The sequence below is a fragment of the Schistocerca piceifrons genome, unplaced genomic scaffold, assembly GCF_021461385.2.
Source record: "Schistocerca piceifrons isolate TAMUIC-IGC-003096 unplaced genomic scaffold, iqSchPice1.1 HiC_scaffold_1208, whole genome shotgun sequence".
Taxonomy (NCBI): domain Eukaryota; kingdom Metazoa; phylum Arthropoda; class Insecta; order Orthoptera; family Acrididae; genus Schistocerca; species Schistocerca piceifrons.
In genome coordinates this window covers 25,001-32,500 of record NW_025727024.1, presented here as the reverse complement: position 1 = coordinate 32,500, position 7,500 = coordinate 25,001, and the positions used below count along the sequence as shown (strand labels likewise).

The 7,500-nt window shown below is 54.5% G+C and overlaps 1 non-coding gene and 1 pseudogene across 1 annotated transcript; both read right to left on the bottom strand.

The window, feature by feature from the left end:
- LOC124729422 overlaps positions 1 to 151 on the bottom strand; it is a 4,214-nt pseudogene extending 4,063 nt beyond the window's left edge.
- Positions 152 to 340: 189 nt separating this feature from the next.
- On the bottom strand, positions 341 to 496 carry LOC124729409. The gene has a single exon (XR_007007661.1). It is a non-coding gene; the product is annotated as a 5.8S ribosomal RNA (ribosomal RNA).
- Between the last annotated feature and the right edge of the window lie 7,004 nt (positions 497 to 7,500).

The following is a 7,500-nucleotide window of genomic DNA, read 5'->3' as shown; positions in this document are numbered from 1 at the left end:
ACCACATGCCACGACAGGCGGCAGCCTGCGGGGTTCGGTGCGGACTCTTCCCTGTTCGCTCGCCGCTACTGGGGGAATCCTTGTTAGTTTCTTTTCCTCCGCTTAGTAATATGCTTAAATTCAGCGGGTAGTCTCGCCTGCTCTGAGGTCGTTTGTACGAGGTGTCGCACGCCACACCGCCAGCCGGCTGTGCACGCTACCGAGAAAGTACCGGTATGCGAACCGCCAGGCGACGGGCGCGCATCGCACGTTTGAGGAGACGCGGCCGGCCCCACAGGCGGCCGCGACACTCCCAGGTCTGCGAAGCGGGGCAAACGCCGCGCGCTTCAGTATACGTAGCCGACCCTCAGCCAGACGTGGCCCGGGAAACGGAATCCATGGACCGCAATGTGCGTTCGAAACGTCGATGTTCATGTGTCCTGCAGTTCACATGTCGACGCGCAATTTGCTGCGTTCTTCATCGACCCACGAGCCGAGTGATCCACCGTCCTGGGTGATCTTTTCTCAAGTTTCCGCCGTCTCTTTCGAGACGGTCGCATAGGCGGGAGTGAGGCGTGTGGCGGCCCCTGTTCCAGCGTTCTGTGTCCAACGCCTCACGGCCGACGGGCGTCGTACGGCTCCACACCGGAGCGGACAGGCACTCGGGCGAAAGTCATTCAAAACCGGCGCCAGGCGCCCAGGTGCCGCAGGCCAGCCGCTCCAGCGCTTCAAGCGCTCGTACCACACAACATTGCCGCTAGTTTTGAGAGGCACCGTGGTTCCGCACGCGGCGCACGGCTACTGCGAGCCGTACAGGTAGCGTGTTGCGCGACACGACACGCACATCGAAAGACATGCAGTCTAGTCGGTAATGATCCTTCCGCAGGTTCACCTACGGAAACTTGTTACGACTTTTACTTCTCTAAATGATCAAGTTTGGTCATCTTTCCGGTAGCATCGGCAACGACAGAGTCAATGCCGCGTACCAGTCCGAAGACCTCACTAAATCATTCAATCGGTAGTAGCGACGGGCGGTGTGTACAAAGGGCAGGGACGTAATCAACGCGAGCTTATGACTCGCGCTTACTGGGAATTCCTCGTTCATGGGGAACAATTGCAAGCCCAATCCCTAGCACGAAGGAGGTTCAGCGGGTTACCCCGACCTTTCGGCCTAGGAAGACACGCTGATTCTTCAGTGTAGCGCGCGTGCGGCCCAGAACATCTAAGGGCATCACAGACCTGTTATTGCTCAATCTCGTGCGGCTAGAAGCCGCCTGTCCCTCTAAGAAGATAAGTAATCGCTGACAGCACGAAGGATGTCACGCGACTAGTTAGCAGCTAGAGTCTCGTCGTTATCGGAATTAACCAGACAAATCGCTCCACCAACTAAGAACGGCCATGCACCACCACCCCACCGAATCAGAAAGAGCTATCATCTGTCAATCCTTCCGGTGTCCGGGCCTGGTGAGGTTTCCCGTGTTGAGTCAAATTAAGCCGCAGGCTCCACTCCTGGTGGTGCCTTCCGTCAATTCTTTAAGTTTCAGCTTTGCAACCCATACTTCCCCGGAACCCAAAGCTTTGGTTTCCCGGAGGCTGCCCGCCGAGTCATCGGAGGAACTGCGGCGGATCGCTGGCTGGCATCGTTTATGGTTAGAACTAGGGCGGTATCTGATCGCCTCGAACCTCTAACTTTCGTTCTTGATTAATGAAAACATACTTGGCAAATGCTTTCGCTTCTGTTCGTCTTGCGACGATCCAAGAATTTCACCTCTAACGTCGCAATACGAATGCCCCCGCCTGTCCCTATTAATCATTACCCTCGGGTCCGAAAACCAACAAAATAGACCGAGGTCCTATTCCATTATTCCATGCACACAGTATTCAGGCGGGCTTGCCTGCTTTAAGCACTCTAATTTGTTCAAAGTAAACGTGCCGGCCCACCGAGACACTCAATAAAGAGCACCCTGGTAGGATTTCAACGGGGTCCGCCTCGGACGCACGAGCACGCACGGGGCGGTCGCACGCCTTCGGCTCGCCCCACCGGCAGGACGTCCCACGATACTGCCAGTTATAACACCGACGGGCGGTGAACCAACAGCGTGGGACACAAATCCAACTACGAGCTTTTTAACCGCAACAACTTTAATATACGCTATTGGAGCTGGAATTACCGCGGCTGCTGGCACCAGACTTGCCCCTCCAATAGATACTCGTTAAAGGATTTAAAGTGTACTCATTCCGATTACGGGGCCTCGGATGAGTCCCGTATCGTTATTTTTCGTCACTACCTCCCCGTGCCGGGAGTGGGTAATTTGCGCGCCTGCTGCCTTCCTTGGATGTGGTAGCCGTTTCTCAGGCTCCCTCTCCGGAATCGAACCCTGATTCCCGTTACCCGTTACAACCATGGTAGGCGCAGAACCTACCATCGACAGTTGATAAGGCAGACATTTTGAAGATGCGTCGCCGGTACGAGGACCGTGCGATCAGCCCAAAGTTATTCAGAGTCACCAAGGCAAACGGACCGGACGAGCCGACCGATTGGTTTTGATCTAATAAAAGCGTCCCTTCCATCTCTGGTCGGGACTCTGTTTGCATGTATTAGCTCTAGAATTACCACAGTTATCCAAGTAACGTGGGTACGATCTAAGGAACCATAACTGATTTAATGAGCATTCGCGGTTTCACCTTAATGCGGCTTGTACTGAGACATGCATGGCTTAATCTTTGAGACAAGCATATGACTACTTGGCAGGATCAACCAGGGAGCTGCGTCAACTAGAGCTGAGCAGCCGGCCGCCCGGGAGTGTGTCCGGGGGCCCGCGCGAACACGCAAGCGTCCGCTCAATCATTCTGCAAACAGGAGGAGGCTGAGCTCCCCTGCACAATACACCTCGAAACCCTCTCAGGTCCCGGCGGCGCGCAGCGCCGTCCCAAGTACTTGGTCGGGTTCGAGAGAGGCGCAATCGCCCGGAGTTAGGCGAGTAGACGCTTTCGGTGCGACCACCCGTGCTCCCAACTGAGCTTGCCGCTGCCGACAGAGGCCCGGGAGCGTGCTGTCGTGGCATTGCCGGCGGGAGGACAACACGCGCCACCTACGGTGACCGGCAGCTCCAACGCCAGCGCCACAGAAGGACAAAAGCCCCAACTTGGGTGCCGAAGCGAACTCTCCCAGCACAGCGCACACGCCAACACATCCGCACAGCTGCGATACAAACCACCAGCGAGAACCGCTGGGGCGACCGAGCAGCAGACGGCGTCGCGGCGCCGAGCGCCGGGCGGCGGCGCATCCTCAACGCCACACAGTCCTCAATCGGACCAGCACACTGCAGATGTCCACCGCGCTTCGCACCGGGCCCGCGAGGACCTACTTGGCCGCACGGCGCCGCGCGCAGGGTGCGCCGGCGCGCAGCTGCGACGCCTGCCGCGTCCGTCGGCCGGCGCGCCTGCACTGGCCGCCCCCACCAGCCGGCTGTAGCGCGTGCGCCCACGCACCGCGCGGCCAGCACGCCGGGAGGCGCCCCCTCACCGGCCGGGGACGGTCCCACCCAGCCACCGCCGCGTATCGCTTCACACCCAGATGCCGTTCAGTTTCGTCGGCATGGTGGGTATCGCTGGAACAACCGGTTAGTACCTCAACCTATCGTCGCCATCACCGATTCACCCTAGCGAGAACAACCGCACCACAACGGGTTACCATTTCTTCATTTGCGTAACTTCACCAGAAAACGTAGGCGTCCATCGCCATTGCAACTTCAACCATTATTGCCATGCCTGTGTCAGGTGTCACGCCACACTACGTCTGCCCACATACACGCAACAAAATGTGCACGCCTAGACAATACGTGGAAGGTGGCCCCCGTACGTATGCGATGTCCATTGCTCGAACGACTGTCAACCGGCTTCTGTAGCATGTCGCAGATATGGAACGCGCTGCACCATGCCATCACGGTGTGTGAGGAGAGACGACTAGGTCCGAATACATCAACAGACAGCTCATGCTGATCGCCATCCACGGCGTCCGTTCCTCCCCACACGTCTCTATGGCGTACCACACTGCAATCCAGCTCTCATAGGGAGACGACACGTAGCTGCGTGCACAATATTTGCACTGTATGGTCCGCCGTTTTTGGGCGCAGTCGTTGTACGGTCACACATGTGCCACGATGTATCATTCAGTACATAAGGACGAATGTGCAGTACAGATTGTGGTTCACGCGTACGACATCAGCGGACAGTTGACACAGGCCGCCACCACAACGTAGCCTGCGTACGTCGCATGCGAAGGGCATTGAACATGCAAACTTGTCACCAACCACCTTGCGAAGGCAGGGGGCAAGGTGGGGACGTGGGGAGAGGTGGGGGGGGGGGGGGGGCGGCATGTACGCCCTGCTGCCATCCACATTACAGTGTACAGCAGGAGCATGTGGAAAGTCAGGCAAGACTTGCAAGGTGTTTAACATGAAGCGATACACAGGGGAGCGGGGCAGTGCGAGTAGCGAACTATATTGCGAGGGTTGCGGGTGGGCAACACTACACTAATTGAACGAGTCGTATAACAATTACAGAGCAGGTTTAGGCGACAACGTGGGTTACGATAGGCGACAACGTGGTTACGTTAGGGGACAACGTGGGTTACGTTAGGGGACAACGTGGGTTACGTTAGGGGACAACGTGGGTTACGTTAGGGGACAACGTGGGTTACGTTAGGGGACAACGTGGGTTACGTTAGGGGACAACGTGGGTTACGTTAGGGGACAACGTGGGTTAGGTTAAGGCACAACATGGGTTAGGTTAAGGCACAACATGGGTTAGGTTAAGGCACAACATGGGTTAGGTTAAGGCACAACATGGGTTAGGTTAAGGACAACATGGTTAGGTTACGGCACAACATGGGTTAGGTTAAGGCACAACATGGGTTAGGTTAGGGGACAACATGGGTTAGGTTAGGGGACAACATGGGTTAGGTTAAGGCACAACATGGGTTAGGTTAAGGCACAACATGGGTTAGGTTAGGGGACAACATGGGTTAGGTTAGGGCACAACATGGGTTAGGTTAGGGGACAACATGGTTAGGTTAGGGGACAACATGGGTTAGGTTAGGGGACAACATGGGTTAGGTTAGGGGACAACATGGGTTAGGTTAGGGGACAACATGGGTTAGGTTAGGGGACAACATGGGTTAGGTTAGGGACAACATGGGTTAGGTTAAGGCACAACATGGGTTAGGTTAGGGGACAACATGGGTTAGGTTAGGGGACAACATGGGTTAGGTTAGGGGACAACATGGGTTAGGTTAGGGGACAACATGGGTTAGGTTAGGGGACAACATGGGTTAGGTTAAGGCACAACATGGGTTAGGTTAGGGCACAACATGGTTAGGTTAGGCACAACATGGGTTAGGTTAGGGCACAACATGGGTTAGGTTAGGGGACAACATGGGTTAGGTTAGGGGACAACATGGGTTAGGTTAGGGGACAACATGGGTTAGGTTAGGGGACAACATGGGTTAGGTTAGGGGACAACATGGGTTAGGTTAGGGGACAACATGGGTTAGGTTAGGGGACAACATGGGTTAGGTTAGGGGACAACATGGGTTAGGTTAGGGGACAACATGGGTTAGGTTAGGGGACAACATGGGTTAGGTTAAGGCACAACATGGGTTAGGTTAAGGCACAACATGGGTTAGGTTAGGGGACAACATGGGTTAGGTTAGGGGACAACATGGGTTAGGTTAGGGGACAACATGGGTTAGGTTAAGGCACAACATGGGTTAGGTTAGGGGACAACATGGGTTAGGTTAAGGCACAACATGGGTTAGGTTAGGGGACAACATGGGTTAGGTTAGGGGACAACATGGGTTAGGTTAAGGCACAACATGGGTTAGGTTAAGGCACAACATGGGTTAGGTTAAGGCACAACATGGGTTAGGTTAGGGGACAACATGGGTTAGGTTAGGGGACAACTTGGGTTAGGTTAGGGGACAACATGGGTTAGGTTAAGGCACAACATGGGTTAGGTTAAGGCACAACATGGGTTAGGTTAGGGGACAACATGGGTTAGGTTAGGGGACAACATGGTTAGGTTAGGGGACAACATGGGTTAGGTTAAGGCACAACATGGGTTAGGTTAGGGGACAACATGGGTTAGGTTAAGGCACAACATGGGTTAGGTTAGGGGACAACATGGGTTAGGTTAGGGGACAACATGGGTTAGAGTTAAGGCACAACATGGGTTAGGTTAAGCACAACATGGGTTAGGTTAAGGGACAACATGGGTTAGGTTAGGGGACAACTTGGGTTAGGTTAGGGGACAACATGGGTTAGGTTTAAGGCACAACATGGGTTAGGTTAAGGCACAACATGGGTTAGGTTAAGGTACAACATGGGTTAGGTTAAGGTACAACATGGGTTAGGTTAGGTTACACGTTGTTGTAAGGAAAGGTGTGGGGGGGGGGGGGTGGGGGCGGGGCGGCAGGTTCGTTGATAGTGATTATAGTAAGTGAATGCTTGTGACATGATGAGATTTGTCACGTCAGGATGCACCTTTGGCTTATTAGAGGCGGCGCTCCAATTCTATGCTTGTGTCAGACCTGTGTCTTTGACTCATGTCATTGTTTGTGCGCTGTGACAGGAGGTACTATTGTGATGTTGGGTGCACCGTTGTATAGGACATGTGTGGGTGTTGGTGCCTTATCTGCGCAATGGTGGATGTCGAAAGGGTGGGATATTCTATTTTCCGCATGGACCTCCTGGTCTGGTTGTGATAGTGTGGATTGTGTAATGTGGCGGAGAGGATGCACTGGATGTTGTTCCATGCTGGTGCTTACATATTGTATGTGCGCCTGTTAGAAGCAGAGAGTGGTGCGTGATCAGAGTGTCTGGCTGACGTGTGGTTCCCATTGTGGGCAGACTCTTTCAGCATGTATACGGACAGTTGTATATATTTTCTGTAGTTTGATGGCTCTGCATTGATTACTAATCAGCGCCGTGTGTACGGGTAATCTGGTTCCAGTCCACAATGTTCTATCTGTGTACATTAGTGACAAAGACTCCCCCCATGCAGTGGGGCTCGGTCTGTTATAACTCTTCCGCGTAATATATTTGCCCCACGTTTTTGCGAGTGCGAGTGCGAGTGCAACGCGCATGGGGACCGACATGCTGATGGCTCGGTATCGGACGCCGTAACAGTGAGCAACGCGATCGCGTCTCTCGCTCGTAAGTGGTACAGGTCGCGGCTCATGTATAGGGACAGCGGGAATGTCGCATATTGGAAATAACTCTTCATGAAAACGCAAGTTATAGGGGTGGATTGCACTTTACGAGTGCGGGAAACGTCCGCCGTTCATCGCTGGAGGTGCGCGTTTGGCGGTTGGGGTGGTCCACGAACGGGTGCGGGTGGAGTCATTGCCGGTCCACGGCTTCGTGCGGCAGAGCCACTGGAGAATGGGTGCTATGGTCGACAGAGGCTGCAGGCTTTGTGGGTGGCGTCGAAAGGCGGGCACTGTGGCGCCATCGCTGTCTT